The sequence below is a fragment of the Scyliorhinus torazame genome, chromosome 1, assembly GCF_047496885.1.
Source record: "Scyliorhinus torazame isolate Kashiwa2021f chromosome 1, sScyTor2.1, whole genome shotgun sequence".
Lineage (NCBI taxonomy): Eukaryota > Metazoa > Chordata > Chondrichthyes > Carcharhiniformes > Scyliorhinidae > Scyliorhinus > Scyliorhinus torazame.
Window position 1 is genome coordinate 338,045,406 of NC_092707.1, and position 11,409 is coordinate 338,056,814.

General features: G+C 46.6%; 1 long non-coding RNA gene across 3 annotated transcripts in view; it reads left to right on the forward strand.

Annotated features, from left to right (window-relative positions):
• The window catches only part of LOC140396317 (uncharacterized), a 399,195-nt gene extending 388,013 nt beyond the window's left edge, over positions 1–11,182 (forward strand). For all 3 annotated transcript variants that reach the window (XR_011936636.1, XR_011936558.1, XR_011936657.1), the window contains one exon: positions 10,262–11,182. This is a non-coding gene — a long non-coding RNA (uncharacterized lncRNA). The remainder of the gene's footprint in view (positions 1–10,261) is intronic.
• The last annotated feature ends 227 nt before the right edge of the window (positions 11,183–11,409 follow it).

The window sequence follows — 11,409 nt, forward strand, 5'->3', positions numbered from 1 at the left end:
AACGGTGCCAAGGTGGAGATGGTTAGCAGTTTCAAATTCCTAGGGGTACACATCTCCAAAAATTTGTCCTGGTCCACCCACGTCGATGATACCACCAAGAAAGCACAGCAGCGCCTGTATTTCCTCAGGAAACTAAGGAAATTCGGTATGTCCACATTAACTCTTACCAACGTTTACAGATGCACCATAGAAAGCATTCTATCCGGCTGCATCACAACCTGGTATGGCAACTGCTCAGCCCAAGACCGCAAGAAACTTCAGAGAGTCGTGAACACAGCCCAGTCCATCACACAAAACTTCCCCCCATCCATTGACTTAATTTACACCTCCCGCTGCCTGGGGATAGTGGGCAGCATAATCAAAGATCCCTCCCACCAGACTTACTCTTCCAACTTCTTCCATCGATCAGGAGATACAAAAGTCTGAGAACACGCATGAACAGACTCAAAACAGCTTCTTCCCAGCTGTTACCAGACTCCTAAACAACCCTCTTATGGACTGACCACTTGAACACTACACCCTGTATGCTTCATCTGATGCCGGTGTTATCTAGTTACATTGTGTACCTTGTGTTGCGCTATTATGTATTTTCTTTTTTTTCCTTTTCTTTTCATATACTCAATGATCTGTTGAGCTGCTCGCAGTAAAATACTTTTCACTGAACCTCGGTACACGTGACAATAAACAAATCCAAATCCAGAACATCCTTCCTCAGGTAAGGAAACCGATATTGCACATAATATCCCAGGTGTGGCCACACCAAGGCTCTGTCTGTATAATTGAATCAAAACATCCTTGCACCTGTGCTTGAATCCTCTCACTGTGAAGGCCAATATCCATTTTCCTTCTTTACCGCCTGCTACACCTGCATGCTTATCTTCAGCGACTGGTGTATGAGGACACCCTGGTCTCATTGCACATACCCCTCTCCCAATCTATAGCCATTCAGGTAATAATATGCCTTCCAAAATTTGCTACCAAAGTGGATAAGCTCACATTTATCCAAATTATATTGCATCTGCCATGCATGTGCCCACTCACTCAGCTTGTCCAAACCCCACTGCAACACTTCTGCATCCTCCCCACAGCTCACCCACCCACCCAGATTTAAGTCCCCATCTATATCATTTATATATATTGTGATTAGCTGGGGTCCCAGCATCGATCCCTCCGGTACCCCACTAGTCGCTGCCTTCCATTCAGAGAAATACCTGTTTGTTTGTCCTTTTATGTTTCCTCTCTGCCATCCAGTTTTCTATCGATCTCAAAACACTACCCCTAATCACATGTGCTTAATTTTACACGCTAATCTCTTAAGTGGGACTTTGTCGAAAGCCTTCTGAAAGTCCAAATAAAGCACATCTCCTGACATCTCCTCATCAACTCTACTAGTTACATCCTTGAAACATTCCAGTAGATTTGTCAGCATGATTTCCCTTTGTTAATCCATGCTGATTCTTCAATTCTGCCACTGTTTTCTAAGTGCTCTGCTATTAAATATTTTATAATGGACTCGAGAATTTTCCCCACGACCGACGTCAGGCTTTCTCTATTTCATTTTCTCTCTACCTCCATTTTTAAATAGCAAGGATACAGTAGCTACCATCCAATCTGGACGAACTTTTCCAGAGTCTATAGAATCTCGGAAAATGACCAACCAATGCATCCACTATTTCTAGGACCACTTCCTGAAATACTCTGGGATGTCGATCATCAGGCACCATGGATTTATCAGCCTTCTTTCCCATCAATTTCCCCAACACCATTTCCCTACTAATATTGATTTTTTTCAGTTCCTCCCTCACTTGTGGTAACTTTTCTGAATTTAATCCATATGGATGTTGCTTTATTGGAACTGTTTCATAAGAACATAAGAACTAGGAGCAGGAGTAGGCCATCTGGCCCCTCGAGCCTCCTCCGCCATTCAATGAGATCATGGCTGATGTTTGTGGACTCAGCTCCACTTTCCGGCCCAAACACCATAACCCTTAATACCTTTATTCTTCAAAAAACTATCTATCTTTATCTTTAAAACATTTAATGAAGGAGCTTCAACTGCTTCACTGGACAAGGAATTCCATAGATTCACAACCCTTTGGGTGAAGAAGTTCCTCCTAAACTCAGTCCTAAATCTACTTCCGCTTATTTTGAGGCTATGCCCCCTAGTTCTGCTTTCACCCACCAGTGGAAACAACCTGTCCACATCTATCCTATCTATTCCCTTCATAATTTTATATGATTCTATAAGATCCCCCTGCATCCTTCTAAATTTCAATGAGTACAGTCCCAGTCTACTCAACCTCTCCTCGTAATCCAACCCCTTCAGATCTGGGATTAACCTAGTGAATCTCCTCTGCACACCCTCCAGCGCCAGTACGTCCTTTCTCAAGTAAGGAGACCAAAACTGAACACAATACTCCAGGTGTGGCCTCACTAATACCTTATACAATTGCAGCATAACCTCCCTAGTCTTAAACTCCATCCCTCTAGCAATGAAGGACAAAACTCCATTTGCCTTCTTAATCACCTGTTGCACCTGTAAACCAACTTTTTGCCACTCATGCACTAGCACACCCAGGTCTCTCTGCACAGCAGCCTGTTTTAATATTTTATCATTTAAATAATAATCCCTTTTGCTGTTATTCCTACCAAAATGGATAACCTCACATTTGTCAACATTATATTCCATCTGCCAGACCCTAGCCCATTCACCTAACCTATCCAATTCCCTCTGCAGACTTCCGGTATCTTCTGCACTTTTTGCTTTACGACTCATCTTAGTGTCGTCTGCAAACTTAGACACATTGCACTTGGTCCCCAACTCCAAATCATCTATGTAAATTGTGAACAATTGTGGGCCCAACACTGGTCCCTGAGGGACACCACTAGCTACTGATTGCCAACCAGAGAAACACCCATTAATCCCCACTCTTTGTTTTCTATTCATTAACCAATCCTCTATCCATGCTACTACTTTACCCTTAATGCCATGCATCTTTATCTTTATGAGGTTTCCCCCACCTCACCTGCATCACAATCTCTGTTCTACCAAATTTAGTCCCACAAATACGTTTATAAGACTGCAGTAACTATTCCAATTGGCCGCAGCTGTTATTTGGTAGATAACTTAACCTGTTGTTTAAATTTCCCAGCAATTCCTCATTACCCAAATGAAATAGCGCAAAGTCATTCAGACTTTAAGGCTTCCTCTTCTCCCTACTTCAATACTACCAAGACATCATGCTTGTCTTCATCTTCTCTATCCCAATACCTCTTAAGCATGTTAATATGACATACTTCATACTCTGAGATTTATGTTTATGTGGTGTGAGTACCAGATAATTTACTTCACTCAGTTTTCTTTCAATCTGACATGGTTGACTAAATCTAGCTTTCAATGGTTCGCCCAACACAGGTAATAACACACTCACTCTCTCCCCTGCCTCAACACTATGAGGCTGTGCTCTCCTATCAGCCATTGCTTTCATTCCCCACTGTGCTATATTTAAATGCTTCCTTGCCACCTCACAAGCCCCTTTCAGTCTTTCTCAGAAATTTGCGAGTCCAAAAGTTCTAGGGCGAAATTCTCCGGAAACGGCGCGATGTCCACCGACTGGCGCCCAAAACGGCGCAAATCAGATGGGCATCGCGCCGCCCCAAAGGTGCGGAATGCTCCGCATCTTTGGGGGCTGAGCCCCAACCTTAAGGGGCTAGGTCGCCGCCGGACGAATTTCCGCCCCGCCAGCTGGCGGAAAAGGCCTTTGGTGCCCCGCCAGCTGGCGCGGAAATGACATCTCCGGGCGGCGCATGCGCGGGAGCGTCAGCAGCCGCTGACAGCTTCCCACGCATGCGCAGTGGAGGGAGTCTCTTCTGCCTCCGCCATGGTGGAGACTGTGGTGGAGGCGGAAGGGAAAGAGTGCCCCCACGGCACAGGCCGCCCGCGGGTCGGTGGGCCCCGATCGCGGGCCAGGCCACCGTGGGGGCACCCCCCGGGGCCAGTTCGGCCCGCCCCCCCCCCCCCAGGACCCCGGAGCCCGCCCGCGCCGCCTTGTCCCGCCGGTAAGGTAGGTGGTTTAATCTACGCCGACGGGACAGGCATTTTAGCAGCGGGACTTCGGCCCATCCAGGCTGGAGAATCGCGCGGGTGGGGGGCCCGCCAACTGGCGCGGCGCGATTCCCGCCCCTGCCGAATCTCCGGTGCCGGAGACTTCGGCAACCGGCATGGGCGGGATTCACGCCAGCCCCCGGCGATTCTCCGACCCGGCGGGGGGTCGGAGAATCTTGCCCCTGATTTCTTATTTGACAAGTAAGTTTTCTTCGATTCATTTCAGTAGTCCTCTAACTTCATGTCCACAAACAAATTCAAAAGAACTAACTGCTGTTGAATCATTTGGCGCATCCCTAATGACAAATAATAAAAATTATTTTCACGAGGGTAATCTTGACTATACGCTCTTATCAGCATTTCAATGTTTATGCCACCTCTCCAAAGCTCCCTGTGAATCTGGATGATATGCCAATGATTTCTACTGTTTTATTTCCAGACTATTCATGACCTTTTTAAATAATCTTGACAGTAAATTTGACCCTTGATCCGATTGCACCTCTTTCTATGAGCCATATATAGTAAAGAACTTGGTAATTCCTCTATCACCCTCTTGGCTGTCATGATCTTTAATGATATGGCTTCAGGAAATCGAACAGATATATCCATAATAGTTAAACAAGTATTGATTTTCACTGCGTTTTTGAAAGTGGTCCAACACAGTCGACTAGAACTCTTGTAAAAGGTCCTTGAAAGCTGGAATAGGGGTCAAAGGTGTTTGCTTTATTGTAGATTGTGGTTTTCCTATTACTTGACATGTGTGACATGTTTGACAAAATGTAACTATATCTCGGACTGGATTCTCCGTTTCTGCGGCTAAGTACCAGCTCGAATGGAGAATCCGCGGGAGGTTTACGTGAAAAAAATTGGCAGGAGCCCTTCACCGATTCCGTTACCAGTGAGGGGCTAGCACCGATGCTGACTGAAACTCCCACCTCCCGTGCTGAAAATGGCCAGAGAATGGCTGGGTCCCGGGCCGTGCATGCGCACGGCTGACGACCTGCAATGGTCGCACCGTACAACATGGCGCTGGCCGCATGCAGACCTAACCTGCCATCCATGACACCATAGCCCACCCCCTGGCCACCCCCTGCCCACCACACCATCAGTCCTCCCAGCCCTCGCAGAAGCCTCCCCGACCAGTGGCACGGATCCCTGCCAAGTGAGGCGGCGCTAGACACAGTCCACAGCTGCCACGCCGGGGTCATGATTTGGGTGACCACACGTGTCCCACGCCGCCGGGAACTCGGCCCATCGGGGCGGTGCATCTTGGATGGGCCAGCCAATGAGGCGCCAACGGCATTGCGACTGAACGCGGTGCGCGTCACGATGATGCCATTATGGAGGGGGCAGAGCATGGCTGACCAGTATCAAACTGGCGCAGGCCCCGATTTCGGCGTTGGAGCCCATTCTCCGCCCAATCGCCAAACACGATTTTGGCGTTGGGCAACGGACAATCCCGCCCTTTTATTTAGTCCAGTCCAGTACAATTGTTTCTGTATTTTTGCTTGTGTTTTCTTTATTCCTGGGTGTCCTCCGAATGAAATCTCATGATCTATCCTTAGAATTTCGTTTGTGTACTCAGGCAGTAAGACATTTTGAAATTTCCTCCCCTTTGTCATCTGCACTAATATGGGTCGAGTGGTATTTTCTCATTAATATGCAATTGTTTACATTATAACATTAAGGAATACACTGAGCCTCCAAATCAGAGTAGCCATTTGATAAATTTGTTTTCATTTGGGATCGCCCTGCAATTCTATCAATCTCTTTGAGCTAAACACATCTGTTTCTTTCCTTTCGGCTTGAGTGGATGATCTGGGCCTATATCTTTAATGACATTGTTTCCTGTTTTAAAATATTCATTATCACAATGCAATTATCATTAATATACTCATCTGATATGCTGATTGTTAATGCCTCCTACTGGTAAGTACAGGCCTCACTCTACTGTGATTTAAATGCTTTCAGCCTGCAAATCCTGCTTTGGAACCTTGATTTCAATGCTTGGTTCCATGAAATTACCCTGTAATCCATGGGAGAATACCACACACAGTATAAAAGCAAAACTGAGCACTCACATTAAAAGGCAGCTTTAAATCGGCTGTTGGTTACAGAACCTTTTGTGTGCATTCTACTGACTATCGACCAGTTGTTGCTAACCTCAGTGATTACACTTTGAAACACTTCAAAGACTTTACAGGGAAAAAGAAAGCGAATGAATAAAAAGAAGCTGTTATTGACCACAGGGAAGCAATGCAAAATCTAATCACAGCAGTGCCAGGAAACCTGAACCTGTCTAAAGATATCTGGAGCTCTCAATATTTAATTGCTGATGATGGCTGCAGGTCAGTCATGCATGACAATGCGAGTGTCGCACTGCTGTCTGCCCCTTCTTCTTCCTGTCAGCTTTCACTCCAGGTGATAGTACTAGAGTCGCAGTTCTCTTTGAATCTGTGTCCTCTTGAAAGCATAAAATCCACATGCTAGGAAATGAGTTGAACCCAGGAAAAATTGATGCCATTTACTCTTCTATCAATAAACATTGGAAGCAAAAGGGAGCAAATCTCTGCTTATAAGCCAAACATTGTGCATATATACACAGCAATTCTATGTGAATAATATATATTTTGTCAGCCTTTTGTCAGGCAAGTATAAACATGTTTAACTTATCAATTCATTACGTTATTTCCTATTTTCCAAGCACCTTCTCAATCATTACTCCAGCAATGTGATCTCACAGGAGTTTCTGAGCAATGCCTTCAGAAACTGATTGCAATAAGTAGGAGCAAAATAGAAGCAACTCATCAGGGGTATAGAGAAAGCACTTTCTTCCATACCTTAATTTACAAATACTTAACCTACATTGATTCGGTTCATCCTATTGATGGGTTATTTTTTTGGCTAAGACTCTCTATTCCAATAAAAAGATAATCTTTAGTGTGTGCCTGTCGTCCTTCGAGAAGCTTATTGAATCTGCTGTAAGTCTGAATATGAGGTTGTGGGATTCAGGATGCAACCAAAGTTATTACAGAATTCACAGATCTGAAAGATGAAACTCACATTTCAGGTTTCTCTGCAGAAAGTGACTGATTACTACACAGAAGCGGATCAGCAGAAGTCATATATCTAGGTGCTAAGTATATCGCTTATTGTCCATGGCTGCCTTCTTCTGGTTTACGTTCTTGCTAAGGTTGCATGCCAAACTCCCTGAGCCAGCCTAACACCTAAACACCTTTTTATGATTTCATACCATTAACTTTATCCAGAAAATACAGATCTTTGTCACAATTTCATTTTCCTTGCAAACTCTGCAGACAATTCCTGATTTTGCCTGAATTTTCATAAGAATGTCTAAACTTTCAAAAATACAAGAACCACAGGAGCGCAATCTGAAGGCCACGCCACGCGCAAATCGGAGTGAGCGAGCTAGACCACGGGAGAGTCTGAAATCCAGAACCGCAACAGGTGCTGATCGGTTTCCGATCTAACCGGCCCCCACCCGTTGGAGATATCCGGATTCTGCCGCAGCAATGGTGAGAAACCGACAATCATCAATTAAGACCAATCTCCATCCATTAACGGGAACGACCCCCTATCTAACGACCTCCCGTGATCTAACCAGCTCCCCAGCAAGGGGTCATGTGGGCACCCTTTAGCACACCTATTTTACTACGTGAATCTAGTGAAGTGGCTGCTGCGTGGATCGGAGGAGGTGGGGTAGGGGTGGGGGTGGGGGGGGGTGGGGGGGGTGGGTTGACCCTGGGTTGGGGAGCAGAAATGGGGCTTAGCACCCATGGATCCGACATGGCACCCCCAAATTGTGTACACCCATACCAGGGACAACTTCAGCTTCTGCCTGTCTGTCCTACCGAAGGTGCCCAGGACAGAGCCCCGCCCATGGTAATGTGGTCACTTTAACCCCCACTGACCTTGCTGCCCTCTGTCCGCACATCTGAAGGCTATCACTCATAGGGAATTGGCAATGTTAGGAATGAGAGCACTTCACAGCTCACAAGTGGTTTCCCATGGATAGACAGGCCAGGTTGCAGGCGGGTGTTACCATCTAGCATTCCATTCTGCCTGTGGGGCCTGGAGACAGGAGACTTCAAAACCGCAGGAGCATCAGGCAACATTCGAACACCCAAGGGCACGGTCACAGCACTGGGGATAACCCCACGACCAGAGAGGAGGTTATGTGGATCCGGGGAGAAGGGGTGGAGGAGGATGGATTGGGGGGGGTGGCGGGGTACCTGAGCCAGGTCCCATCTGCATCAGCCCTAGAATCACCCTGTCCAGAGGCTCAGCCTCTGGCTGGGACCCAGCTGGGTCCTGGGATCCAACAGACCTCCGACTGCTGACTCCCTTGGACCTTCCTGCCTCCGCCTTATGTACATCAGCAGCTGTGCGGAGTTCACCAGATTGTGTCCTAGAAGCTTGTTCAGAACTTTCGCCCACCGAGGTGTGTGTCTCTGCGCTGGTGGAAGGGGGCAATGAGAGCTGTGACGCCTCAACGGTGACATCGCAGAGTCAACCGATGGGCTGGCACCATCGGATGACGATCCTGCGGCAGAACGGACATGTGGTTAGGGGGAGAGAAGGATCATTATGTCTGGCATGAACAACTCACATGTGGCAGGTCATCTGGATCTGGGAGGGGGCCGGTGGATACTCACCTCTGCAGCGCAGGCCAATCTCATTGTCGGTGCCAGATCTGTTCTCAGCCACCCCCATGACCTCCAGGGCCCGTTCCTCGTAGGGAGTGATGACTCTGATGTAAAGCACTCCACCACCCATTGGGTCCTATCCTGTCCATTGTGCGACAGCTTCTCCTGCGGGGACAGAGAGAGGGCAACATGAGCCGGACGTTTCATGCATCGCGGGGGAGGGACATGGTGGGGGAAAGGTGTGGGCACCGGCACTGGGCATGGATGGGGTGCGCAGGTGGGTACCAGGGTGTGCTGGGGCACAGGAGCAATACTATGCTAGGGGGGGAAGTGACAGTCGGGATCGGTGCCAGGGGACTGATGCCAACTCACCCGTGCAGGCTGGGGAGGTGGTTGAGCTTGCAGTACTGGGTGGTCGTCCTCCTGGTGACACTCCCTGTGCTGATGGCGGCTGCCACTACCACCTGGGTGGCAGACTCTCTGACACTCTCTGTTGAACAGGATATCCCATCTGGACTCCAAGATGGGCATCTCTGAATCGTGGGGATGGTCAGCGCGGGGGCATGGCTGCATGCTGTCTGGGGCTTGCTCTAGGGGATTGGTTCAAGAGCTGCTCCCGCTCATTAGCGGGGAGCTGCCTAACACGGTCCAGGCGAATCAGCTGGCGGGACAGTCTTTTCCAGTATGAAGCCCATGGAGCATCATTAAGTGCTCTAATTAACATTAGGTACCAGTTGCGGCCTTGCTGGGTCGGCCATCGGGAAACACCCAGCTGGCAGGTGAAAGCAGAACTAGGGGGCATAGCCTCAAAATAAGGGGAAGTAGATTTAGGACTGAGCTTAGGAGGAACTTCTTCACCCAAAGGGTTGTGAATCTATGTAATTCCTTGCCCAGTGAAGCAGTTGAGGCTCCTTCATTGAACGTTTTCAAAATAAAGATAGATAGTTTTTTGAAGAATAAAGGAATAAAGGGTTTTGGTGTTCGGGCGGAAAAGTGGAGCTAAGTCCACAAAAGATCAGCCATGATCTCATTGAATGGCGGAGAAGGCTCAAAGGGCCAGATGGCCTACTCCTGCTCCGAGTTCTTATGTTCTTATGTTCCCGCTCACTATAATACCGAGAAACATTTTCGTTAGATCCTCATACCTGTATTTACATTCCCTCTGTCAAATTAATCACATTTATTCTCAAATTGTTGTCAATAATAACTTTACAAAAATATAGGGATTAATGAAAACAAACTAACACACACGCACCTAAATTGCTTATCTAAGTATAAATCAGCTGAAACGCTCGGAATAATTTGAAGTGGATTATAACTATGTTCCACGAAAGATACAGATGTTCCTTACCAGCTGGAAAGACCTTCAGAGCTCATTTGTGCGTTCAGGCACTTTCACGTTTGGGAGAGCAAGGGCAACACTGTCACTTGTGCAGTATTTTGCATGCTTTTCAAAGCAGATTCATACAGTTGATCTTTTCAATTTCAGATGGTCAGAGGCTGAGGTCCCCTAAGCTACCAAACAGACGACATCCTCTCCATATGTTCAATCCACACCAGCAGATGCTGAACCTGGAGGCCAAGGAAACCCCTCAAAGGGAACCACTGCAGCAGACAAGTCCAAAGGGTTTGGCAGAGCAACCTGTTCACTATAGGTCAATAGCTTTGTGCTCGGCTGTAACTCGTTCAATATTGACCCAGTTAAAAAAAAGATGTTATGCGAAAGCCTTAAGTACTTCAAAGTACCAGTGGGGTCAGATTTTTTTTAAAATGTATGCCACGTTACATGTGGAGAATTTTATTTTGATTGCATCATCATTCGTGCTGCACAAGGTATTTTTGTTTTTCCTGAATTCGAAATCAAATTACCTGGGACTTAGATTCGCCTCAGCCGTTCACAGGTGGCTTTGATAGTCCAGAATTTTATCAACTCCTCGAGGTTGATGTTAACCTAACTCATTGGGTAGGAAACCCTTCAGGTCAGGTGGAACGCTGATTTTATATCCCACTTGATGGGGTTTTAACCTATTCTACCATTTGGTAAATTGATGGGATTGAGTGCAATTTTGTTTTATTTTTATCTAGAAGCAATTTTGGTTTTACACCCTACCTGATTTTACTCTCCATTGAAGTCAGTGAGTAATTATTGGATGGGATGAAAATCAGTCTTCCACCTGATCCCTGTGGGTTAAAGTTACAATTGGGTCCCCCATGTATCAGAATTGTAAATCAATGAGAGTTTCACAGATGATACAGATAGGCTTATGGTTTTGTCCCAAGAAATTATTAGTATATTCAGAGACAGTTTATGTACTACCACTTAACTCAAAAAGTTCCTTGATTGAATCATTGATGATTACTAAAAAAAAAAACAGCCATTAAAGTCAGAAGTGGGATTGTTTTCTGATAATTGCAGTGTTCGATTCCATTCCTCAGACAATGAAACAGTCGGTGCCCAATTTCCACAAGACGTGGCTGACAGGGGGGTAACCTCCATTTGCACCATGCCAGTGCCAGGAAATGACCACCTCCAAAAAGCGAGAGTTGACATCCAACGAAAGTACCATCACTGAATCCCCATCATTAACACCATGGTGCATGTCTATTGACGAGAACCACAACCTATCAAGCCACATA